The sequence below is a fragment of the Gopherus flavomarginatus genome, chromosome 10 (assembly GCF_025201925.1).
Source record: "Gopherus flavomarginatus isolate rGopFla2 chromosome 10, rGopFla2.mat.asm, whole genome shotgun sequence".
Lineage (NCBI taxonomy): Eukaryota > Metazoa > Chordata > Testudines > Testudinidae > Gopherus > Gopherus flavomarginatus.
Genome location: NC_066626.1, coordinates 56,067,852 through 56,095,813, shown reverse-complemented (window position 1 = coordinate 56,095,813; position 27,962 = coordinate 56,067,852).

The window sequence follows — 27,962 nt, the reverse complement described above, 5'->3', positions numbered from 1 at the left end:
ACCTCTCCTTCTCAACATGAATAACCGCTTAAACTCCACATGCAAGAAGCCTGTTCTAAGGGCTTCCTGTTCAAGGCTGCTTTTGAACCCTGCAGCCATGCCTGGCATAATTAAACTGTCTGGGATTTTTATTGCTGTTTTTTCACTGTTTCAGTGAGCTCTTCTGAATGGAGGTCAGCTCTGTGGCACATGTACCATGACAATTCTATTGCTGGAGTGCTTCCAGGATGCATTTGTGGCAAGCAGATCTGTGATAGGTTGAAAACCTTGTCAAATGTGGGGAGGGGAAGTGATGATATGAACAGTGCTGCTGCATACTTCCCTGCCCTTTTCCTGGTGCCACCAAGTAAAGCAAGAAAAGATGTGCCCACAAAACCTCAGACTAGGAGAGAGGAGTGGAGATTGCTAGGATCATCACACCCCCAGATGTGGGTATGTATTGAAACATGTGGATGTGCTCTACATTTGGACTAGGCTACCCTGGGCTCACTGAGACTGTCAGGTCCTGCCCTCAAAGACAAGTGTTGTAGCTAAGGCAGGCTAGGAGAGACCCTAAACAAATGAGGGTGAGGCACAGAAGCCATTCACTGGGGTTTTAAAGCAGTTGCCTCAGCTTGAAAAGAGGAAGGAGAGCAAGATAGAAAACTATCTCGGTACAGCTTTATAACAATGTTAGAATAATTAGTTTTGGAGAGTGAAGGGTTGGCAAAGACCGTTTCTGGGGGAGCAAGGATTTTGCTACACACACTTTATAGCAATGAGTCTCAAACTTTTTTTACTAGTGACCCCTTTCACACAGCAAGCCTCTGAGTGCAGTCCCCCTAACAAATTAAACACACTTTTAAATATATTTAACACCATTATAAATGCTGAAGGCAAAGCAGGGTTTGGGGTGGAAGTTGACAGCTTGCGACCCCCCATGTAATTATGTCACGACTCCCTGAGGGGTCCCGACCCCTGAGAACCCCTGCTTTATAGAATGGAGAGAAATGATATCCGTGACAATTTATTTGCCTTATTGAAGCTGGATACACCTGTTGTGAGCAGCAGCAAATCTGTGACAACTCTCTTCAGATCAAGAGACTTCAATGACTTTTTGTCAATAGCCATGACAGCCAAATCTCTTAACCAGTCATTTGCCATGTGGTTCTTCACGTAGCCTTTCACCCGTCGGAGGCATAAGAACGTTATTTCATGTGCAGCACTTGATGGAGGAATACTCACACCAATCACACACAATTTATGCAGTTGGTGGAAGACAAGTTTATATTTCTCCAAAAATATTAGCAACTGCAGCAAATTGTCAGACTTGGACTTCAGCTCTTTTGCATAGCGTTTAATCACTTTTGGCAAGACTTTTACCTTGGCCTCCACAGTGTCTGTATTGCATCCATAGTGTTCTGAGAATGGTTTTAATTTGAGAAAGTCAAGAAAGTTCTCATACTCTGGGTTAGGCACTTGACACCAACAAGAACAATTTTTTTTTTCAGAAAATCTTCTTTGAAATTCTCCAGTTATTGATCAAGCACTGGCAAAAAGATGGATTTCCTGAAGTCTCCTTTGTCTAAAAGGGACTGTTTGTCACTTGACACTTCAGTCAAAATGTATTCCTGAATTTTTTAGCTAGCTTTACTAGTGACGGCATACTCCCCAAACTTCAGACAGCTGCAGATCATTTTCTGTAGCTATGGTAATGGCTTCACTCCATATTTCCTCAAAAGCCTCTTACGAATCCCTTATGTTCAGAAGCAGACTGATTAGGGCATTCACAGATAAGCATGCCTGAGACAAGCAAGTTTGCAAGTAATCAGATATAACTTTAACCAGTCAAAGAATTTTTGTAAACTTGCAAAAGGAGGACAATAAAGTCAAAGTCTAATACTGAACTAAATGTCTCAAGATAGTATAGTGAGTGTCACAAGAATGGATGAAATTTTTTTTCACAGCATTACAAGCAGAAACTTGTTGTGCCTTCTTGAATTCTAAGACTTTATTTTTGGGTTGTACTTTCTTTTGAATGGCTATGAATTTAGTGTGTATAGCAGATCCAGAGAGAGAAGGTTACAATTTCCCCAGAATAGGGAAAAAATCAGTGTTTGTTTGTTTCCTTTGCATACATCAACAATAACTAAATTGAGGCTGTGATGGAAACAGTGAATGTAAAATGCTTAAAGTACTTCTTCCTGTAAGTGAGCTAGCATGTATTAAGATTTCCACTCATGACATTGGCACCGTCATAAGTCTGGGCAATTCAGTTTTGTATATCAGTACTACACTGTGACAATGTGCTCTTCACATACTGAAACAGACACTTTATATCAAGTGACTTGGCAGGCTGGCAGGGACGGCTCTAGCTTTTTTGCCACCCCAAGCATGGCAGTCAGGCAGCCTTCAGTGGCTTGCCTGCGAGAGGTCCGCCGGTGCCGCAGCTTTGGCATACTCGCCGCCGAATTGCCGCCGAATCCGCGGGACCGGTGGACCTCCTGCAGGCAAGCCACCAAAGGCTGCCTGACTGCCACCCTCGCAGGGACCGGCAGGGCCCCCCCTGTGGCTTGCCGCCCCGGGCACACACTTGGAGCACTGGTGCCTGGAGCCACCGCTGCAGGCTGGAAACCAAGAAATCTTTCATATACAGTGCTGTGCAGATAATGCCTCAGCACAACTGACAGTTCTACTTTGCTATTGTCTTTAGTTACATCACCCATGCATTACATTATGCACGCAAGTACCATTTCTGACATCATGTGAATGATTTCATTTTGTATTGATGAATAGTATATTTTGCATTGTGTGGGCCACTTACAATGACTTGGTAAGAAAGAAAATTAAATTTGGCGATTAGTGTCAGGAGCTTCAGAAAATTGCCCTTGCATTGATGCTTTCACTCTCATCTTTTCCTCTTTGAGCAATCCCCCAGACTGTCATAACTTCGATATACATGTGGTTATCTTGAACTAAAGCAAAATATGCATCAGTAATTTGCTACTGAACTGAACTGAAAGACCATCACCTTTTGACTAAGTATCTTTGAAGTCTGTTGCACTTGACAGCTATCATGATTGACTATTTTCATGCTGTTAGAATCCTGCATCTGTAACATTTTGTCCAGTTGCTGAAGCCATTGCAAACCAACAAAGATTTTTGTACAGCAGTAGATGTTGAAAAAAAAATCTGCATGGGAGTCAGTAGGCTGCATTCATTATTCCTCTATATTCCACCCATGGATACAAACCAAACCTCTCCATTCATTTTTGTACTTTGTTTTGAGTATAAGACCTTATCTGTGGTTGTTTTGGGTCATCAGATACAGTTTGCACAGTATCACTTGATTCTGGTGAAATCTTATTCCCTGGGCTTACCTTATTACCAGGTGGGTTCTCTTCCACTTTCTGTACCATACTGCAGTTGTTTCCTTCCACCTTGTCTTCATCTGATGAAGAATCTGATATTGAATGTTCTGTTTTTGATTCTCTTAAAATACAGTCTTCTTTTGTCAATACCCTAAGGTACAGAGTTCACAGGTAATACTGCTAGAAAACTCACCCATTGATTTTTTTTCCTAAACGATGCCTATTTCTGGAGTTGAGGACATATTGTGTTGAATTTTGATGTACTTGCTTTACTATGATGCATTTTGTTTGATGAAAACTTCTGAAATTGTCCATGATCACTTGCTTGACATTTTTTAAAGTATTTTTTTTAGCTACCTGTGTTCAGAAACGGGGAGGCGGCTCAAAGGCAGAGGCCCAGGCCAGGACCTCTTGTAGGTTAACTGTTTTGGACTACTCCAGGCCAGGCCTCCCTGCTGCCTCTTCCTGTCCGAGTCCATACGTCAGGAGAGAGAGAGAGAGAGAGAGAGAGAGAGAGGGAAGGAGGGAGGTGCTGTGCCAGCCCATAGCCCAAGCCTCCAGTGGGATATCACCTGGAAAAGGAAAGGATCCATGCACTGTATCCTTCTGCACATGGACTCACTTGGCCCAGGATCTGGCCTGGCTGGGATGAGTGAGTGAGTGAGAGAGAGAGAGAGTGTGTGTGTGTGAGAGACTCACTCCATTGCAGACACATAGCCTTCAGAGAGATTCCCCAAGCAAGCAGGGACATAGGATGATCATTGGTTTGAATCTCACATCGACTGGTGTGTCCCGTAGACTGCGCATTTCAGCAGCAATCTCCTTGCTCTCTGAGGTGAAGAACTAGCTCCTTGTATTTCACTAATCACTTCCACAGTTACATCTCATACACTACAGTGTGGGAAGAGAATGCCTCGGCTGCTATTCTACTTCTCTGGTCAGGTGGGGTAGCGGAAGGGAAATATTTTGGAGGGATGCCTGCTACCTCTGGCTACTCCTTGGCATTATCTCTGGGCTGCCCCATGACTGTAAATGCAAAACTTTCAATCCTTAGTAGCTGGAGACCAAGTGCTGGATGTGAATGAGTCCTGTAGATCAGTGCTTCTCAAAGCCAGTCTGCCACTTGTTCAGGGAAAGCTCCTGGCAGTCCAGGCTGGTTTGTTTACCTGTCACATCCACAAGTTCGGCCGATCGCGGCTCCCACTGGCCATGGTTCACCATCCCAGACCAATGGGGGCTGCAGGAGGTGGCGTGGGCTGAGGGATGTGCTGGCCGCCCTTCTCGCAGCCTCCATTGGCTTGCAGCGGCGAACCGCGGCCAGTAGGAGCCATGGTCGGCCAAACTGCAGATGCAGCAGGTAAACAAACTGGCCTGGACCACCAGGGGCTTTCCCTGAACAAGCGGTGGACCGGCTTTGGGAAGCACTGCTGTAGATCACCAATTAGACATCTACATCTCACATCTGTTGTTTTTTTAGGAGACAACAGAGTTTTATTTTTGTAAGTTTTAAAATGTGCATTGCTTCTCTCTCTCCCTCCCTCCCTCCTCCCTTCCTAGGAATGTAAAGCCAAGTCTCTGTCAGGAAGGGTGCTGTGCAGGCTTTGATTCAGACCTCTGCCAGTGCAATGTTACCAATCACAAGCAATCAAAAATCACACGGTTGGCCCCAGAAAATCACAAGACTGGCTTAAAAATCACAAGGAGTTGAAAATAAATGTGTTCTTTGTATTCACCTTCTGGTCTTTGACCCCCTTTACAGGTTACATTATCAAGCTTATAGCCACGACCAGGAGGGCTAGAAACTTTAAACAAAATAAAAAATAAAAATACCCACCTTGCCCGAAGATTGAGTACTTACATGAATCCAGGAACTGGGGATTTAAGGAAAAAACCTAAATATTGCAAGACACATGATAAAACAGGAAGATTTGGCAATACTGCAATGGACTTCAGCCCTGGCCTGTAAAAGTCCCACTTCCTTCCTTGCCTTTCAAGAGTAGAAACAGTTTGGTTAAACTGTACTGGGTTTTGTGATATGGATTAATGTTTACTGCGTGTAAGGGAGACTCCACTAACCGTAGTTCACTTGTGACTTACTGTTGGATTTCAACTCTGTATGTATCCATTTTAAGTACTAACGTAGTCCCTATCACCATAGTATCTGAGCACCTCACAATCTTAGGATATGTCTACACTTTGAGCTGGAGATGTGATTGCCAGTGCAAGGTAAGGTGACCAGACAGCAAGTGTAAAAAATCGGGACGGAGGGTGGGGGTAAATAGGTGCCTATTTAAGAAAAAGCCCCCCAAATAGGGACATCTGGTCATCCTAGTGCAAGGAAACATGTCTGTGCTAGTTCCGATTAAGTTAGTGTGCTAAAAGAGTATAGCAGCAGTGGCGTGAGGGGCTGGCTACCCTGAGTTTGTATCTATTGACTGACAGGTAAGTATTTAGGGTAGCTAGCCCTTCCTGCCACTCGTACTGCTGTGGCTACACTCTATTTTTTGCTCACTACCTCAATTAGACTAGTGTGGGTATGTCCCATCGAGCTGCCAGTCACACCGCCAACATTCCCTTAAGCAAATGCCCTAACTACTGGACCATCCTTCATTTCTACATCTTCAGGTAAATGGCCAGTGATTTATCTTAGGCCACTTAGCCATGGAGGTTATAGTTTGTCTCTGTTCTTTAACTTCCGAGTACGTTATACAAAGAGTAGTACAACAGTTAATGCTCTGGAGTGAGATTAAAGTGTTCTTCTTTCATTCCAGCATCTTTATCACATTAATTTTCCTGTCACTAGTTATTGTTCAGATTGCTTCAAGTAAGCTGTTCTCAGTAAAGGTTAGCAGGTCCTTAACTTTACCTTATCTCTTGTTATCATAGGTAGACTGACCTGCTTTATTTGCAAGCAAATATCTTCATTCTCCAGCTGAGCAGCTTTACAGCTTCATTCTCTAATGCGTGGGTTTAAGCTGTAATAAAACAGCATCGTGTTCCTGAGCTGGGCCTACTTAATTAGGGTGCATTAACTTCTGACCCTGTTCTGGGATAACAGTAGCAACCATCAGTGGACTGAGAAGCTTATCTTCCCATGACTGTTATAGCGTTTACATTCTATCTAGAGAATGAGGAGCAGAATTCCTTGGTCTCTTGCATTCAGTCAAAAGTCTTTTGTTGCATTCAATCTGAAGTTGCTTTGTCAGAATATAAGGATACTGAGTTTGCAATATTGATAACTTGTATATGGAAAATTATCCTTGGACAGAGCAAAATCTGTCTACATATATAGGCCATAATTACAGACACAGTATAGATATATTGATAGTTTAAAAGGTTCTGTTACCTCCCACTGAAGACACTTTTCCCCAGTAAAAATGCTACAGTATCTACTTTGCTTTTGTGTGACTCAGCTGGCTGCCCCATTTTCATGGGGCCCTTTTTGAGCTGGGTGCTCTTGATTTAGGAATTTGCTTCCCTGATAGATCCAGAGTGTTCTAACCCTTAGGACAGATAATTGGGTGCAATTTATGTAGTAAATCAAATACATTAAACAAACCTTAAACAAGCGTGAATGGTGGCAGTGTTGCAACTGGCAGCTACCAGATATTTTTCCTAGTACAAGCAATAGAGGCTTATATGAGGAAATTATGCTATATTCCAGGGGTTCTCAAACTTCATTGTACCGTGACCCCCTTCTGACAGCAAAAATTACTACATGACCCCAGGAGTGGGGACCGAAGTCTGAGCCCCCCAAGTCCTGCCATTCCAGGGGGAGGGGAGGCAAGCTGAAGCTGAGCCCCGCTGCCCTGGGCAGGGGGACTAAAGCTGAAGCCTAATGGCTTCAGCCTCTGGTGGGGGGCAGGGGAGGGCAGGGCTTGTAACCTGAGCTGAAGCCAAAGCCTGAGGCCCCACTGCTCAGGGTGGTGGGGCTTGGGCTTTGGCCCCAGGCCCCAGCAAGTCTAACACCAGCCCTGACGACTCCATTAAAATGTGGTTGGGACCCACTTTAGGGTCCCGACCCACAGTTTGAGAACCACTGCTATATTGTATTGCCATATGCTATGTGTTTGTTGAATAGCTGATGGCTGGGGGGTGGAAGGGTGGGGTGTTGCCACAGATTTGTTGTGACAAGTTTTGCTAGTTGCATACTCGAGCAAATTTAGAATACAGGCAAAGGAGTTTCGGTCTTTAAGTGCTGCAAATAAACAGTGCACATCAAAGGTCAGACAGGCACACTGTCTGTGATAGAATTACAAGATTGACTGACCCTGGTGGTCCTTTCTAAGCCTTAAATCTATGAAACATCAAAGAGTCAGCCAAAGTCAGTATATAAAGCATAGGAAGTGACACACACACAGTAACAGAGCACTTAAGTGCTTAAGTGTTAGCTGCTGTTCTGTAGCCTTTTGTGTGTGTCAGCAGGGTTTCAATGTGGCAGGGGCTTGTAGGATTGAATTGTTTAATCGTTGATGGTGGGAATGTTTTCAGATTATTTTTCTAGGCTTTAACATTGTTTTGCACTTAATATTACAGCACATTGCATCATCTAGACATTTTTGGGTTAGAGCTTGGGATTCCCTCATGTCCATCTCATTGTTGCCTCATCCCCTCAAAGAGACTATTGCAGTACAGAAAGCTGCCCGGGATTACCCTCATAGCTCATCAGAGGTGGAATATTGGCTGGGCAGGCCTGATGGAGATAAACGGTTCTCTCCTCTCCCACTGCTCCACCTAGGAACGTGGTATGCTGCCACTGTACTATTCTTAGCCCATGTGGGTTTGAGGTGCAAGGGATCTGCACTAAGATGCTTTGTGTGCTGGCACATTTAGATGCCAGTAGGTTGCTACCCAGCTCAGTTTGCTGTTTTTGATATAATCTTACCAACTTTGTCAAAGCTGTATTGTAATTGCCAAACAACCAGATACCCTGAACTCTTACTGTGTATTCATCTGCATCCTAACTGCTAGTTTCAGTATGACATAGTAACAGATCATGTTGTATTACAGCTATACCATAACACTGATTAATTAAGAAAGTTGATTCATTCTCTCTCTCTCTCATTGGAAAGGAAGATATGCTCTTTCACCAAACCCAATGTATGGCACTACCCAGTTGACTAGGTGTATTTTGTGAGGTTTTCTCTTCCAAGCAGTGGTAACTGCTGAAGGCAGGACACCAGGTGTGATAAATGTAGGATTCCTTATTTCTGGCACATCCTATATTCCATGTATGCTAAACTACTTTTTGAAAGCATTGTCATATGGCTGAGATGCTTCTGGTGATGTGAGATTCATTTGTACCAGTGACACAAGCTATCAAAGCATGAAGCTATGCAGGATAATTTAGGAAATTATGGGTTAGATACTCAAAAACCCAGTCATTTTGAACAGTTTAACAAAACATGCTGCTGTGAAGGGGTTCTGTCTTCGGATTCTGCACTGATGACCTTCAGGTAGAAAATTGTTCAGATGCTCAGGGTTTGAGATTGGTGGTGGAGATCTGAAGTAGGAAATATTAAGGGGATTGTAGGTGTCCCTCTTTCCTTCTCACCGCCGCATGGTCTGGGTTGGAACTTCCAGTGTCCTCATCTCTGATGCATCTTTAAATACAGAGTTGTAAATAGTTTTTAGAATTTTAGAGTCTTACCGTAGTTTTAAAAATTGTATTGTAGTTTATAATAGTTTTTAGTGATTAGTATAAATAGATCATGTCTTTCCACTCCCTTCCCCCAACCCGCACACAGGTACAATAAAACCTCAGAGTTACGAACATCCTGGGAATGGAGGTTGTATAGACTCTGAAATGTTTGTAATTCTGAACAAAATGTTATGGTTGTTCTTTCAGAAGTTTTATAACTGAACAGTGACTTAATACAGCTTTGAAACTTTATTATGCAGAAGAAAAATGCTGTTTTCCCTTTATGTATTCTTTTGTAGTTTGTTTTATTATTATTATTTTATTATTATTTTGGTCTCTGCTGCTGCCTGCTGCATACTTCTGGTTCCAAATGAGGGGTGTGATTGACTGGTTAGTTAGCGATTCTGGTGTTTGTAACTCTGAGGTTCTACTGTGCTGGACTATGCCCAGGACCCAGGGCTTTAAACTCCATTCCTCCTGCCTGGGTTCCTTTTCAGTCAGTGATGAACACCAAAGCTGCCTCTACTGCTTGGAGGAAGTTCATATCTCATCCAGGTGTAGTATCTGCCAGTCTTTCCCTAGCTGTACCCGAGAAGGCCAGGCACTCTGCCTCTGGGAGCACATCATGGAAGTTGCTATGAGGTCTCACTCTGACCTAGGTTGGGGGACCTCCATGCACATTGGCCTGGAATTACGAAGAATGCACCTCCTGGTACCAACTCCAAATCCGGCACCAGCAGGACCACCACTGTGGACCCCATGCTGGGATGTAGTTGGGAACTAAGGAAGCATACCCATAAAATTGGGAATAAGTCTTCCTCAAAAGCAAAGAAAGTGGATGTTCCTTCCACGAGTTTGAGCCACGGAGGGGCCATTGACGTTGTACCACCCATACATGCTCTCATGAAGGCCATCCTGGTCAACTTCATCCTCCGCTCCAATCTCCACGAAGCCACTGGTATCCCATGCCATGGGGACCACCTCAACATCCTCTGGATCCTAACTACTGGCCATATTGGGTACCTTGGTTCCAGTACCCTCTCTCAGAACCAGCCTGATCTGTGAAGGAACGTTCACCTTCCTCCCCATTCAGGGCCTCTTCTAGCAGATGCTCGGATCCATTGATGGAGGAGGAACCCCTTAGCCCAGCTCTGACAGTGTCACCAGAACTGGTGAGGTTTTCCACCTGTTCCCTGATGAGGCATCCCCTTCACCTCTGGATGACTTTAGGCACTTCCAGAGCTACTGTACAGAGTCACTAGGGAACTCCAAATTTCCCTAAAGGAAATCCAAGATACCCAGCATTAACTCCAGGATATCCTCCACTCCTCGGGACCAACTGGAGTTGCACTGCCATTAGTGAATGCCATTCTTGAGCCTGCCAGGACAGTATGGCACACCCCAGCCACATGCACACCTATCCCCAAAGGGGCAGAAAGGTGCTACTACATTCTGGCTAAGTTTCTCTTCTCACACCCCCTCCTTCCCAAACTCTCTGGTTGTCCAAGCAGCCACTGAATGAGCCAGACAACAGCATCCTCGTGCCACTCCAGCTGACAAGAGGGCCATCATTTAGACTTTTTGGGGAGTAAGGTCTTTTTCTCACCCAGTCCACAGTTCAAGATTTTGAGCTATCAGGCCTTACTAGCCAAATAAGTCCAGCTGAATTACAGCAAATTTGAGGAATTTGCTGATCAACTCCCACAACAGGACTGGATTCATTTTCAGACACCCACCGAGTAAGGGAAGCTAGTAGCCAGAACAGCACTTTAAACAGCACAGAAGCAGCAGATACCTCTTCCAGGGCTGTGACAATGGCGATAGTTATACGTAGAGAGTCTTGGCTGCACTTTTCCAGTTTCCCTCAGGACAATGCAAAACGCTATCAAAGACCTCCCCTTTGATGAATCCCATCTTTTTAATCAAAAGACAGATGATTCCCTACATACCCTCAAGGACTCTTGAGCCACCATTTGTTTGCTGGGCATCTACACTCCTGCCCCAAAGCATAAATTCCACCGCCTGCCACCCACACACTACAGGCCCCCCCAATTCTAGTCTCAGAGACCTTATGATCTACCAAGAAAGCAACAGAAGACCCAGAGATCCAACTTCCCGGGACCTCCTTCACAGGCTTCCACTTCACAGTTTCAACCTCCGACCAAGAGATATTTCTGAAACAACCTCAAGAGCCACCAACCAACTTGACTGCCACCTCACAACCACACTAATCAGCTTAGGCGCCGCAAGCCTGGGAGGTGGGAGAAGTGAAGCAGCCACGGCGTGCTCAGGGAGGAGGTGGGGTAGGGGTGAGCTGGGGCGGGGAGTTCCCCTGCAGGCGGCCCTCCCTGCGCTCCCCTGCTCCAGCTCCCTCCGCCTAAATGCCGGTGGCGACCGTGCTTGCTACCGAAGAAAATGCCCCCCCCCCAAATCCTAGTGCCCTAGGCGACCGCCTAGATCGCCTAAATGGTTGCACCGGCCCTGATCCTCTGTTTGGAGAGCCCACTTCCAGGTTATAATACCTGTTTTCTTCAGGAGCCTAATAGGTAATGCATATGCTAAAACATAGAAATTGGGGATATGATTAGCAGAAATAAGATAAAGCAGCAGCTGAGTAGAAGTGGAGGCCAAATAGTCACTTAACATTTTTAATATTTCTTTCAGATTGTAGGGCCAATAGCTAGCAAGTCCATGACATTGAGCACAGTGTGCATACCAGAACTTCTTTGCAAAGAAAGAAGAGAAGAATTTCAAAACTGCTACCCTGCAGCACAGTCTGAATCATTATCTCTTCCTGGGAACAGCCAACAGTAGAACAATGGTGACATCTTGGATACTTGAAAATGGCTGTTCTTATTTTCACATAAAAAGTATGATAGAAAAACTTGCAAAAATAATTTATTATTTAACCCAATGGAAAATAAATTGAAGATGCCTTGTAATACACAAACATTTACATGAAAAAAATAGTCCTGGAAGATGTATAGCAGAATTGCCAATACCAAGGGCTCAAAAATTGAGTCAGGTCCACAAAACCATGAGATGCACTTAAAATTAATGAGATTTAAAAACTGTGTGGTTCCTTTTTATTTGCCTTCTGATTTATGAGCCTTTCCGATTCATGTTTTTTCAGCTTTTCTTCATGACCATGCTGGGGGGAGGGAGCTAGAAACTTGAAAAGAAATGCCAAATCTCTTAAGATTCGCAATACGATTGAGAGCTGGTAACAACAGTTGTCCAAATACATTTATAGGCATGCCTGGCATGACATTGTAGGGTGTACATGTAAATGTGATGGCCCTTCCACTAAGCTTGAAGACCTCTACAGGAAAGGTGTAAGGAGATCTGCTTCTCTCTGGAAAAATTCCCCAAAGCAGAAGGTGAATACTCCTAACATTAATTGCTTTTGAATGCAGATTAAGGACTTTGTCATGATTTTTATTTATTTTGAATGTGATGGTTAAAGCAACATGGATCATGAGTGATTGGTTCTGGAAATGACTTGTAGAATCATCTAGTCTGTTCCCCCCAATAAGCCACCTTGCTACAGTGCAGGATTGTCCTCTACGCTATTTCTACAAATGTTTTATCTAATCTGCTCCTGTGGAGCTTCTGTATATAAGCATATATGTCTCTTCCTCTAGGCAGGTGAGCAGATCTATTCATTCTCATTCTATTAAACCCTGTATGTCCCTTTCGCTGATCTGCGGCTGGAATATAGATTTTAAACATAAGATACTTATCATGGTGTAAAAATCCATTAGGCAATACCTTGGATTTTGGTGCGACCAGTCTGCCTTCCAGCAAGTAGCTAATGTGTGAATTTGAATTGGTGACCTAGAGGTGAAAGGATCTATGTCTCATTGCCAATCCCTCAAGCTACATAGTTATCTTTTTTTTAAATGCTTTATAATTATCCAAGAATCTTATATGCAGTGTTAAATCCCTACAGATCAGGTCCCTAAGTTTATTTTTTCTAATGAAAATTGGTTTTAATACCTTGGAATACTGATTTAAAGACCATTTGAGGAAATCTATCTTCCATAGTTTTATCTTCTTAGATATAAATTAATCTGAATGTAATCTTTAATCAATGAAATAGTCTTACTCCCTTGTTTCCTGGCAGTCCCTCTCTTTGCATGTACTGTATAATTCTTTTTGAACAATGAAGAGAATATATGTAGTCTGTTTTTTGGAGGTTGTAAAACTCTCTTGATATGGGAGTATCACCAAAGACACCATGTACAAGGAATAGCTCTTGCATTCAGAGATCTCAGTATATTGCTTACTAGTGTTTTTCTTTTGCCTTTATGTACGACTTATTCTATTGAGAATTTGATAGTACGATATCTTCCTAAAATACATCCAAGGTCATTCAAAGAATTTGTGCAAGGTTTTGGGTATCGTTATGAAAAGCAAACGGTAGCTTTGATTGTGAATAGTTAGAATGAGAGCTTCCGCACACAAAAGGAATAGGATTTCCTTTCCCCCCCTAGTGAATTACCTCCTGTTTAGAGTGGAATAGCAGTAAGGTAAGTTTTCATCTGTGCTCATGTACAGAGGTAGCATTTTGAAATAGTGTCTTATAGATTTTGGACCTGGTGTACATGCTGATAATGAAGAGAGTAAGGAGGAGCAGCAGGAATAAAGCATTTATTCGCTCTTTTATACTGAGTTGTGCACCCATTTTGAAACACACCCAGTGTGTAAATATTTGTGTGCATAGATTACATATGAAGTTGTGTCTTAACTTGCAGGTAAAATTTATCTTTAAGTAGTGAAATTATTTGTTTGTTCCAATGGGTATGTGATGCTGCACCATGCATGGTGAAGAGATGGGGTTGTGATGCCATGTTTTAATGAGGAGTCTTTCAGATAAGTAAAAAGGATAGTTTGAGCATCTATGTCCTGGCTTTTTAACCAGTCCTTTCATTGCCCCCTGATAACCAGTTTGTAAGTCTGTGGGATTACATCAGAAATTCATCATTAATCTGAAAGTATAGGATTTCACAAGCAGGAACTGGTATCCCATCTTAAAATAAAACAGCAGCTTTTAAGTAGTCAGTTCAAAATCACCCAAAGGGTCAGAGATCTCATTGTTTCCCATTACTTAAGAGAATATTTTTTTTACTGGTGGTGATTTTCTTTTTAGTAAGGACATAAGAACAGTCATACTGGGTCAGACCAGTGGTCCATCTAGCCCAGTATCCTGTCCTGACAGAGGCCAGTGCCAGGTGCTTCAGAGGGAATGAATGGAACAGGGCAATTTCAAATGGTCCACCCCTATTGTCCTGTCAGAACTTCTGGTAACCAAAGGTTTAGGGACACATGGAGAATGGGGTTGCATCCCTCATAATCTTGGCTGATAACCTCTAATGGACCTCTCCTCCATGAATGTATCTAATTCTTTTTTTGAACCCAGGTATACTTTTGTCCTTCACAACATCCTGTGGCAACAGGTTCCAGAGGTTGACTGTCCATTGTGTGAAGAAGTACTTCCTTTTGTTTTAAATCTACTGCCTATTATGTTCAATGGTTCTTGTGTTATGTGAAGCAATAAATAACACTTCCTTATTCACTTTCTCCACACCATTCATGATTTTATAGACCTCTGTCATATCCCCCCTTAGTCATCTCTTTCCTAAGATGAACAGTCCCAATCTTTTTAATCTTTCCTTGTATGGAAGCTGTCATTTTCATTACCCTTCTCTGCACCTTTTCCAATTCAAATATATCTTTTTTGAGATCAGGCAACCAGAACTGCATGCATATTCAAGGTGGGACATACCATGATTTGTATAGTGGCAATATGATATTTTCTGTCCTTATTATCTATCCCTTTCTTAATGGTTGCTAACATTGTTAGCTTTTTTGACTGCTGCTGCACATCGAACAAATGTTTTCAGAGAACTGTCTGTGATGACTCCAAGATCTTTCTTGACTGGTAACAGTTAATTTAGACCCCATAGCTTTGTATGTATAGTTGGGAGTATTTTTCCAACATGCATCACTTTGCATTTATCAGCACTGAATTTCATCTGCTATGTTGTTGCCTAGTCACCCATTTTGTGAGATCTCTTTGTAACTTTTCACAGTCAGCTTTGGACTTAACTGTCTTAAATAATTTTGTATCATCTGCCACCTCGCTGTTCACCCTGTTTTCTAGATCTTTTATGAATATGTTGAACAGCACAGGTCCAGGTACAGATTCTTGGAGGTCCCAGCTATTTACCTCTCTCCATTCTGAAAACTGACCATTTATTCCTACCCTTCATTTCCTATATTTTAGCCAGTTACTGATGCATGAGAGGACTTTCCCTCTTATCCCATGACTGCTTAGTTTGCTTAAGAGCCTTTGGTGAGGGACCCTGTCCAAGGCTTTCTGGGTGACATAATTGTAATTTATCATTTGTATTGTTTCAGCAACTCAAAGCCCCCATTGGATAGGGCCTTATTGTATTATAAAGTAATACATACGCCAAGGAGAAAAGCGATTCCTACCCCCAAGGAGCTTACAATAAAAAGCAGTTAGCATTTAATACCTGTAGTTGGTAAATTTACCAGTGTATCTGCAGTATTTCTTGTGTTAATCAACTTAGTAAAATATCATGTAGTAAATGCTGTTTGTTAATGTCACTCACCATATATTGTTTGACACTGTAAAGATAAGTTGTTTGCTGATGTAAAACGCTCCACAGAGGAAGCCTTTTACAGTGCAGAAGAACAAGTAGTTTTAGTGGTCCTGCAAACCCCAGGAGCTATGCTAAATATTCTTGAGCACCATCTACTGACACCTTATTTATTAACTTTTATACTGAATTGTGCATACATACAAATGTAGAGCAGTCTCTTAACAGCTGTCATCCTAGGTGATTTGAACTCAGGAATTCCAGGCTGTACTCAGTGAACTAGCCCTGTGGAACAAAAGAAAAGCGAGGGTAATGGGGAAACCCTGCTGTAATTTAGCTGCAGTACAATGGGTTGGTAAAATGGTTGGGAAATGTTAAAAGCTAACGCTCATGGAGTGTGTCTGCCTTTTACTTTTAGAAAGTGGGTGTTTAGGAATCTTAACGTTTTGTGAGCACTTGACTCACTTAGTCTTAGGGTATGGCTACACTTGCACTTCAAAGCGGTGCCGCGGCAGCGCTTTGAAGTTTCGAATGTGGTCGCAGTGCCAGCGCTGGGAGAGAGCTCTCCCAGTGCTGCATGTACTCCACATCCTCTACGGGTGTAGCTTGTAGCGCTGGGAGCCGCGCTCTGAGCGCTGCAGCACTGTTTACACTGAGGCTTTACAGCGCTGTATCTTGCAGTGCCCAGGGGGGTGTTTTTTTCACACCCCTGAGCACGAAAGTTGCAGCGCTGTAAAGCGCCAGTGTAGCCATGGCCTCTGAGGATTTGACAGACATTTACTGATAAATAAAATATGTAAGTGCAGATCTTTAGAGAACCTTTGTTTGACAGAAACATTAATACACATTAAATAATCTTCAGTGAATTGAGGTGAAACTGCTGTTTGCAAGAATAAAAGCCAACAATTAAGAGAAATGGAAAGACTTACTGCCTGTTTTGCAGTAACTGAACACAACTATCTAAGGAAAGTTGAAGCAAGTGGAAAGACTTGATTAAAAACAAATCACTGTTATATCTTTTATGACTTAGTTTGAATTCAAGCTAACCTATAACTCACTGTATTCTCTTGTACACCTAATGCTCTTATGCCTTATGTAAAAGGATGCCTGGTACTGTCAGTAGTTCTATTTACCTTTTACTAAAAAATAGAAATTAAAACTAGTGGAGGTATTGCATTCACTTTACTTTCTAAGTATAAGAAATGCCAGATTTTTGCTAAACTTCACTAGTTGTTCTTTCCCTTTGCTTCAGGAAGCCATATAGTAGCAGACTCTGTTACACACCATTACACTTGCAAAACCAACTTGATTAATGAAGTTGCTGGTGGTAGGCAATAATTAATTAGAAGTATTCAGAGCAGTCGGCTTTTTGTTTTCTGCAGTTTAAACAGCTCATTTTCCAAGAGACTTTTTAGTTCTCCAATGTGATAACAAGGATTATCTCAGCTGCTTTTTAATGGTAATTTGGGCTGAAGGCAGGTGTTATGGAAGGTGAAACCTCACTAGAACCAAAAGCCCCGCCCTTGAAAAGCATGCCTGGTTTGGGTTTCTTTATTAACTAGAAACAAGGCCCAGGATAGTCTAGAGGTAATAATTTCTTTGCTTAACTTTCAAGGCTGGGCTGATATATGGTTTTGCCCTGAAACTAGAGATATGGCTAAACAGTAAAATTTGGCTCTAGGATCATCTCTAAACCCCACCTACCCCCAGATTTGATGTGTGTACGTGGATCTGATATTCCAATTCAGATCACCTGTAGTTGAAACCATGCAAACCCCATGATTTCATCTCAGAAGCAGGTACGATTATTGGTTTTCAGCTCAGTGTTTAAATCCCAAACTTAAGTTAAAATCAGAGGCTGTGAATACGTATAAACAAGGATAAAGAAAAGGTTCTTGAAAACTGAAACTGCCAAATTTTCATAATTCTAACTTGAATAAGGCTTAATGTTACTGTTACTGTACCTTGGCATGCACACTAAAAATCTAACCATTATCAGCAGGGTTTGTAGAGGCTGCATTTGTTCACAGAGCATTTGTTCGCGAGAGAAGTGCTACTGCTCTTCAATTGCTGGCATTCCCGGTTCACTCAAGAATTCCAAGTTTAAGCAGAGTCAATGAATTTTTCTATCTTACTATTGAGGAGGCATTTCCCATAGTGCATACACTTTGTAGGAAGGAAAGATTGATTTTTTTGTATAATGGAAAAAGTTCCTAGCAGTGGAACCTCTAGTGAATTTATAGCATCATAATTAGCATGATGGTCTGTTCTTGACAGTGCCAAACCCATTTTTTGCAGCCCCTTAGCAATGTAATTTGTACAACTCCTTCTGTACCTATGTCTAGGCCTCTCAACCTCTGCATGCCAATTGAGTGAAACAACTCTTAATGTGTGTAGTAGTGGGTCATTATTCCAGGAATGCAACAGGGGAGATGGGCCTCTGTCCATGAGGTACAGAGGGGCATTGGCTCAGTCTCTCCTGATACATGTGCAATGGTTGAGCAGAGCAGGCTGCGTTCTTATTTACTTCTCCATAGCGCTCCTCCCAACCAAGGACATGCTGCAGCCAGCCCTGCTGGTGAGAAATCCTCTCTGCCTGGTTGGGGCCACTTTGTAAAAAGATAAACAGAGCCTCTGGGCAGGGAGAGAGGTGTATATAGCACTGAAAAAAGCAATCCATTTGGTGGATCTCTGTTTGAACAGGGAATGCCAGTTGTGCTCAGTACAGTGTCTTTTGCACACAGATTAGGAAAAAAGCCCCCAAAATCGCTTTGATTTGTGATCAAAACAGGATTTGAACTCCGTTCTCCACAGAAGAGAGCGCAGTAGCCTACTGCATCCTTCCATGATGCTGTGTACTAAAACAAGGATGAGACTGTTCCTAATATCTGGAGAACGGAAGGGTCCCAAGTGTGGTGATTTGTATCTTCAGATACAGACAGGGGTATGGAAAGGAACTTGAGACCGAGATAAAGTGACTTGCTGCAGTTCACATGTGAATTACTGGCAAAGCTGGAGTTGGAAATCAGGTGCTCCTGACTCCCAGGCCTGTGCAGGCTGCAATGCCTTTCACATCAGACTGAAAGAAAAGAGAATCATTGGTGAAAACAATATTTATAAAATAGATGTTGTTTGAAGTGTTGTTGTAGCCATATTGATCCCAGGATAATAGAAACACAAAGTGGGTGAGGGTAAGAGCAGCTCTGGGTAAACTCAAAAATTTCTCTCTCACCAACAGAATTTGGTCCAATAAAAGCTATTTCTTCACTTACCATGTGTCTCTAATAAAATAAATATCAGCTTGGCTTTGACAATGAGCACCTTGAAGTGCCCTGTTCTGATTCTTTCTGAACCCTGGGAATGTGCGTTTGGATGATTCACTCTAGCAAATGAGCCTGGCAACCCAGAGATGATGGACGCTAGGTCTCACTTTCAGCTGGCATGTGCAATGATTAATTAAGGTTCTTGTATTCTCTAGAATAAACTACAACTCCAGCTCAGTAGTCTGGAGACAGGTTATTCATGGTGAGATTGGAGCATAAGAAATTGTACAAAACCTACCGCTTAGCAGCAGATTGTCCCAGTAGAATTTTGTGAGTAGAAGTTGTGTGCTTACACCTGTGTAGAAGATTTGACCCTTTGAGTGGAAAGAAGCAAAGCAGTATTTGTTTTTTCTAGTAGCAGTTATGGCATACATGTTTGGACACTTCTGAATAGGAGATATTTATGTTCACACACCATTCAGCAATATTGGCAATTCATTTTGCTATTACATTGCCAAAAGTAATATATTATGCTGGAAAGATAAATTGAGCCAAACAATGCTTCACTAAAATAGTTGTGAGCTGGCAAGCCTGAAAACTGAGCAGCGTGATCTGTCATTTGTTACGTTCCACTTTCTGGGTTGTACTGTTGGATGGTGTAAAACAAAAGTTGTGTTATACAGAGGTCAGACTAGGTGATCTAACGGTTCCTTCTGGGCAGGAAATCTGTGAAACTAGGCCCAGAGATACAGCAATTAACTCTTCATTCTTTCTGAGTTTGTTACAGTTTATGTTCACAGCATACACAGAGAAAAATTAGAATTACCTTTGTTGAAAAGTTGCAACATAGTCTACTTTATTTCTGAGAATTCAGAATTAAACCATGCAAGAACCCCAAAACAGAAAACGGGCTGCTCCTTAGGGTAGACTCACTCACAACTTGCCCTGTCTATTGTAAGTTGGCTTTCAGAAGAACTGATTGCTGATCACACAGAGCGGAGCCCGCCTCCTAGCTTGCAAGCAAAAACCAGGAAAACCACAACCCCACTCTGAAAGTGGTAGCTTGCAAGTCCAACACAGTCCTCAATACACCACAGTTAGCATATAAGGAATTAAAACTGACTTTACATCTGTCCACTAATACTCATGGGCAACCTTTAGCACTTCTCAAACTTTATAAAAACAAACAAATACTGCTTCTCCTTTCCCCATCACTTTCATTTATTGTGACGTGGAGGGGATCTGTACCTTGTTTGCAAGCCACTAATTAAAAAGCAAACGCTGTCATGTATACTGCCACGTATGTCAAGCACTGGTAACTCTCATCAACTCCAGCCTGTCATCTCACCCTTGGATAGCAAGTAGTGAGAGTAAAAGGGTTCAAGAGAAAAGAGTCCCCGGTGGATACTGTAAACAGAAAACTTCATAGTGGAAATTGAATTACATTTATTTCTCTCCATAGCTTTTTATAGGCTGCCTACTACTACTACGTCTTTAAGAAATTTTTATTGGAGCATCCATCATTCCAGACTGATCTATTTATGTAAAGTGCTTCTGAGAGAAAAATCATAGAGCAATGCATGATAGGAATGCGTCAGGTGGCTCAGGCTTATCTGAGAAGAAGAGGATCTGCAGGCTGTCCAGTGAAGACTTCTCAAGGGCATAGACATTTAGGAGGTTATTGTCAGGGAAAGGGGAATTTCTGAGATAGCAGAGAGGAGAGATGAGGCACTTTCTAAAGCTCACGATGGATGTGGGTGGAGGGAGAGAGAGTATCTTTTAGTTAACTGCCAGAACCTGTGTCTATATGAGAAATCTGGAAGAGTTCAGACTTGTACAATAAGGTCTGCATTATCTGGTAGTTATAATGGGTTGTACTGTATATAATTTTCTGTTTGAAATTAATTGTGCTACATGACTTCACTGCATTATTAAAGTGACATGTTATACTAAGTTATAATGATACAAAACCATCTAGGATCCAAAACTTTAAGTGAAGAAGTTTTATATAAATTAGCTAGTTGCTACTTTTAGAAAACCTCTCAGAAAACACAAACTCCGTAGGTGAAATCCTAGGTTGATTGAGTTTAATGGGAGTGTCTTCAATGATTTTAATAGAGCCAGGATTTTTTTACCCCTGGCCTCCAACATATTTCTGATTAAAATCAATTCACTTGATAAACATAAGAACATGTGAGCTCCATTCACTTCAGTTTTACAGAAATACATTTTTGTGATTATTTCATAAAAGCTGGCTTTGCTAGCTCCTTCAGTGTGCCCAGGCAGCCTCAGCCTACAGTGCATTGGCGATTGAATTGTAGGCCTGGAAGGGACCTCAAGAGGTCAACTAGTCTAGTCACATGCATTCATGGCAGGACTAAATATTATCTAGACCATCTCTGACAGGTGTCTGTCCAATCTGCTCTTGAAAATCTCCAACAAAGGAGATTCCATAACCTCCTTAGGCAATTTATTCCAGTCATTAACCACAGTTAGAAGTTTTTGCTTATGTCCAACCTAAACTGCGCTTGCTGCAATTTAAGTCCATTACCTTTTGTCCTATCCTCAGAGATTAAGGAAAATAATTTTCTCCCTTCTCCTTGTAACTACCTTTTATGTTCTTGAAACCTGTTATCATGTCTCCTCTCTGTCTTCTCTTCTCCAGACTAAACAAACCCAGTGTTTTCAGTCTTCCCACATATGTTTTCTAGACCTTTAATTATTTGGTTTCTCTTCTTTGGACTTTCTCCAATTTGTCCATATCTTTCCTGAAATGTGGTGCTCAGAACTTACACAATACTCCAGCTAAGGCTTAATCAACATGGAGTAGAGTGGAAGAATTATTTCTTATGTCTTGCTTACAACACTCCTGCTAATACAGCCCAGAATGACGTTTCTCCCCCTCGCCCCATTTTTTTTGGCAACAGTTTTATATTGTACATTGGCCAAACTGTACAGTCTCTGTGCAAAAGAATAAATGGACACAAATCAGACGTCAAGAATTATAACATTGAAAAACCAGTCGGAGAACACTTCAACCTCCCTGGTCACTCAATTACAGACCTAAAAGTTGCAATTCTCCAATAAAAAAAAACTTCAAAAACAGACTCCAACGAGAAACTGCAGAATTGGAATTAATTTGCAAACTGGACACCATTAAATTAGGCTTGAATAAAGCCTGGGAGTGGATGAGTCATTACACAAAGTAAAAACTATTTCCCCATGCTAATTTTTTCCCCTGCTGTTACTCACACCTTCTTGTCAACTGTTGGAAATGGGCCATCCTGATTATCACTACAAAAGTTTTTTTTCTCCTGCTGATAATAGCCCACCTTAATTGATTAGTCTCGTTATAGTTGATATGGCAACACCCATTTTTCATGTTCTCTGTGTATATACATCTTCTTACTTTATTTTCCACTGCATGCATCCGATGAAGTTGGTTTTAGCCCATGAAAGTTTATGCCCAAATAAATTTGTTAGCCTCTAAGGTGCCACAAATACTCCTTGTTCTTTTTAGTGTTATAATGTTGACTCATATTTAGCTCATGATCCTTGCTCCCCACCTCGCCCCCAGCTTAACACTATGAGCTCAAACGCTACCTTGTAGATGGTGGACATCTTGCTCCTGAGGGTTAGAATAGCAGTGTGCACATCATGGTACTGTGCTGGCAAGTCTCCTACAGCAGAAGACTTACCTGAAAGCATCTTTGCACACACACACGCTTTCCGTACTAGCATCAGGGCAAGATTTAGCTTTTGAGGGAGTTTCTAAAAACTCTGCCTGGTTTTACTTTCTCCTGTTCGTGTGTTTGGATTAATTCGTTGGCAAACAGAAACAGCTCTGGAGATAAATGTGGATAGACCACATCTGCCAAAACATGATGCTCTTACTCTAACACTGAGTGCAATTAACCAAACCAAGAGTATATCAGGTCTCGGTGTACGGACTACATTTGTAAATGTAATCATTCTGTAGCTGCTGCTCACAGATTTTCAGATTTTTTTCTAGAACACAATCCTGTTAAATGCTTACTCAGGTTAGGCTGGGTTTTTCAGTCATTTCACTTTCATACCCTATCTTTTAGAATACCTTTAACATTGAATTAGCATTGTTGCTATTGTAACGACATTGGGGTTCATTAAATAACAAACCAGTTAATGAGAGAGGAATAAAACTTGAATAAAACAAACTGGAGAGCGTCTCTGATGAGCTGCTGCACACAGCCATGCTATGTTCCCAATCCATGCCTTCAGGGCACATCCCTCAATTCTTATGTTCATAATACTGTCTCTTAGGAGGGAACATCTCTAAATTATCTTCTACAAAGGTATCTCTACACCTATCACAAATGACCTTTTAAAAATCTTGATGAATTCCAGCCATGCCACGTTCCATATAACAAAACTCTGTAGTTGAACTGTTGATAATTCCCGTTGTTGTTCAGTGCTTCATTTGTGAGCCTGGGGCAGAAGGGGAGAAGCTCGTGAGAAGCAACAAACAAAACAGTCCAGCTAAGGATGGTTGATGAAACCTGTGATGCTGTATGGAATATGGGTGACCATTTATAATATTATGGATACCAATATTACAAAATTGCAATTAATTTTACAAGATATGCCATCTAAGGTATCAGTGGAAAAGTTATGATTTGCTAAGTGTGATCATCTTGTTTATATGTATGTGTCATCTTTGTATCGTGCGTTATATATATGTGTGATATATTTGTATCTCAAACTTGTGCTGTGTTTCTGGGTGACAACCCAGACAGATTGGCATCAGCACTATCCAGTCTGCTTGATGGCCCATCAAAGGCAATCAGCTGTACAATGAACCCATTGAGAGAATCCAGGGGCTATCAACAGGACATATAAGGACATGCATGTGGACAGGGGACTCCAAGAGCTTTTTCATGCCCGTGTTCTGTGAGTTTGTGTTTGGGACAAAGCAGGTACAACCACACGGCAAAGAATTTAAAAGGGCAGCTGCGTATTCTCCATTTTGTCTTCATTCCTGCTTCACACCTCTGGAGTAACTTCTGTACAAACTGAAGCTTTGGACAAAGGACTGACAGACCCATCCAGGTTTTGGATGTGTTCCAGAGGGACTTTACAAGCCAGCAAACTCACCAATGCCTTGAAGAACTTGATATATAGACTCTGAAATCATATGTATGTATCTGATTGCTTTGACCATTTAACAACTCTCTTCTTGTTCATTTCTTTTATAATAATCCTTTAGTTTTAGATACTAGAGGATTGGCTGGCAAGGTGGTATTTTGGATAACATCCAAAGATGATCTTGCGTGGTTGCTTTGTGCTGGAGCCAGGGACTGATTAGTTCTATCTGGAGTGTTATATCTTGTGTTCTCTGTTAGAAATAACATAACCACAGGGCCAGCGCTTCCATTTAGGCGACCTAGGCGGTTGCCTAGGGAACCAGGATTTGGGGACTGGCATTTTGCCACCCTTGGCGGCAATTCTGCGGCGGGGGTCCTTCTGCCCTCTGGGTCTTTGGCAGCAATTCTGCGGCGGGTCCTTCACTCGCTCCGGGACCCGCCACCGAAGTGCCCAGAAGACCGGGAGCGCGGAAGGACCCCCACCTAGGGCGCCAAAAACCCTGGCGCTGCTCCTGCATAACCAGTGTGCTGCTACAATTGACCTTTGGAAAAAGAGGTGTTAAGAGACCAAAGTTGCTGTTAATGAGCTAATAGGGCAGGAGTCAGGGGAAAAAACAGAGAATTGTAGGGCTAGGAATGTGGCTGTTCAAGTTTGCAGCATGAAACATATGAAAACAGCACACATACACATTGTAAAAGTGGAGCTATTATTGTATGACACTGTTTTTAGTTTGGAACCTCTAGTGCTTTCATGGAAAAGTTCTGGCAAGAAAAAGCTCCCTCTTTCAAAGTTTGAGTTTCCCTTATTGAAAGCAGAAGTTGGCATCACTGATTAGAGTTTACATTAACATGTACGCTGCTCTGAACTGGTTTTGATTTGGAAGACGTTAGCTGTAAGGGGGGAGGAATAGAAAAGGTCAGGTAAAGAGAACCCAAATTTTGGGGGTATGTGTGACCGTAATCAATTTTCTGCTGGTGGGAAAGAAGACAAAGTGTCAAGAAATGAGATCAATGAGCAGGTGTAGATAAGTGGAGGCTGATATCAAGGGGTTTGCCCTACGTGTCAGTTACACTGGGTTACCAGCGTGAGAGAAACATTCTCTTCAGCTCTGAAATCAAGGTAGCAAATTATTGAAATCTTGGTTGAGAGCTGTAACTGAGAGTAAAGCTTGTGAGAAATATCTTCTAACCGGCTTAATCACAGTTATGCTAATTCGGCTTAAAATTTATTTTTAGCTGGTTATACAGTTGTACAAAAATTTATTTTGCATTGATGCGGCTGAAGATTTGTTGCTATAATCCTTTTCATAAAAGCTTAAGATAACATTTTGACTCATGATAAACAAAAATACCTTCTGCAAGTTCTCAGTTTTTATTACCTAGAATGACTTACTTTACAAGATGCTCCCATCATGTTTCTCATCATGTCTGACAGCATCACCACCGTTTATTACATCAACAAACAAGGGGACATGAGGTCAATTGTACTCTGTGTGGAAGTGGTTTATCTGTAGGATTGGTGCATTGCCCACAAGATCCTATTGTCGGCAGCATGTCTTCCAGGGCCTCAGAATGTGATTGCAGATTCTCTCAGCAGGAAGTTCATGGCCGACCATGAATGGGAGCTTCATGACACTACAATCAATGACATTTTCAGCCAATGTGGGACTCTCTGCCTCCCATGCCAACAGCAAGTGCACAATCTACTGCCCCATGGGGAGAGGTACCTGTGTCCATTCACAAGGTGATGCCTTTGTCCTTCACTGGTTGGACCAGATCAATTACGCCTTTCCCCATCTCCTGCTCCTGCCGCGAGACCTCCACAAGATCAGGCGGGAGAAGGCCATAGTCATTCTGGTTGCCCCATTCTGTCCATTCCAGTTCTGGTTTCCTCAGCTTCTTTGCATGTTGGCTTGTCCCGTGTGTCCCATGCCAGCTTTTCTGAAACTCCTTACGCAACATGGCGGCAGGATCAGGCATCCCGATCTATACACACTTCACCTCAGAGCTTGGTTTTTGGATGGACATTTTCACAAGTTGGGAATGTTTCTGGGAGTACAAGACATCCTTTCAAGCAGCAGGAAAGAGTCCACAAAGCATTCCTATTGGGCCAAGGGGAAGTGCTTCACTTCCTGGGCCCAATAGAGGGCCTTGTCCCTGAAAACATGGTCATTCCCCTTTGTTTAGACTACCTCCTCTCCTTGAAGATGTTGGGACTCACTCTGAACTGCATCAAGGTCCACACAGCAGCTATTAGTGCCTTCCATCCCCCAACCCTCCCCATGGAAGGCCACTCCATATTTACGCATCTATTGACTGCCAGATTTTGAAAGGATCTCCTCAGAACCTTCCCACCCATCCAACCTATTGCTCTTGAATGGGACCGCAATCTCGTTTTCTCAATGTTAATGAAATTGCCCTTCGAGCCACTGGCTTTCTGCTCCCTGTCCCTCCTTTTCATGATAGTCACCTTCCTAGTAGCTATTACTTCCATGAGAAGGATAACTGGGGGCCATGATGGCGGACTCCTCCTTTAACCATATTCCATAAGGGCAAAGTCTCCCTGAATCTGCACCCCAAGTTTCTACCAAAGATTGCATCCCAGTTTCATCTCCACTGACCCATACACTCACTTGCTTTTTTTCTGAAGCCTCATGTCTCAGTGGAGGAGTAGTGCATTCACTCTCTCACTGTCCACAGGACCTTGGCCTTTTACCTGCAGAGGATGAGACCAATCATGAAATTCCCTAGACAGTTTGTTGCTATAGTTGAAAGGATTAAGGGAGAGGCAATCTCCACACAGCGGATTCCAGAGTGGATTTCTTGACGCATTACACTTTGCTATCAGTTGTCAGGACTGCCTCCACTAATTGGGTGAGAGCCCATTAGACAAGAACACAAGCATCGACTATGGCCACCCTGCATAATATACTGCTTCCAGACATGTAGGGCAACCATGTGGAGTTCAGTTCATACCTTCACTACGCATTATGTCTTGGTGCAAGACTCTGTGATGGATGCCTCATTCGGCATGGCTGTCCTCCAGTCCACCATTCCATCCTCTTCCTTGTACCCTCCTCCAAAATAGGTATTGCTTGTTAATTAGTCACAGTGGAATACAGTAGGGACCATCACTTGAAGAAGAAGAAGAGGAAGTTACTTACCTGTAACTGGAGGTTCTTCGAGATGTGTGGTCCCTGTCTGTATTACATTTCCCGCCCTCCTTCCCCTTTGCTGCAGATCTGTTTAATTTGCAGTGAAAAAGGAAGTGGAGGTGCAGCCTGGTCTTCCTCGCCCTTTATCACCACAGTCAAAAAACCATGAGGCAAAACAAGATTGCATGTGCAGACCAGCAGACACTACTACTTCCAAATTCTCTGGCTCCAGATGCATGGTTCACATGCAGGAACCTTCAGTGAAACACAGATAGGGACCACATATCTCCAGTTACAGATAAGTAAACTCCTCTTCCTGACTGGTATAAGCTCCAAGTGTTGGGAGATGCATATTTAAAGTCATTACATTGTTCTACATCAGGTCTGCACAACTCGTAAAGTGGCAAGGGCCATATTACTCCAAAGAAAACAGCTGAGGGCTGAACCCCTCCCGCCCCACCGAACCCCTCCCTCCCCCATCGCCACCCCCCCCCCCGAAACACAAGACCCCTCCCAGCACCACCTGCCCCACGGAAACAAACCCTCCTTCCCCAGCGCTGCCCCACCTAAACAGTGGTATTGAACCTTGGTAATACGTTATAGCGGGCCCCTAAGGTAGTATAATTAAGGTGAAAGAAAAATGTCTTTTTGCTAGAAATAGAATAAGATCTTCCCCCAATTTTGTAATCAATTGCCCTGTTGAAAAAACGAGGTGTGAATGAGCAAGGTGGGAAGGCAGCACCTCCAGACAGCCGCAACCTTTGGAGAGGGGATGGGAGCCAGACCACATCAGTAGAACAGCTC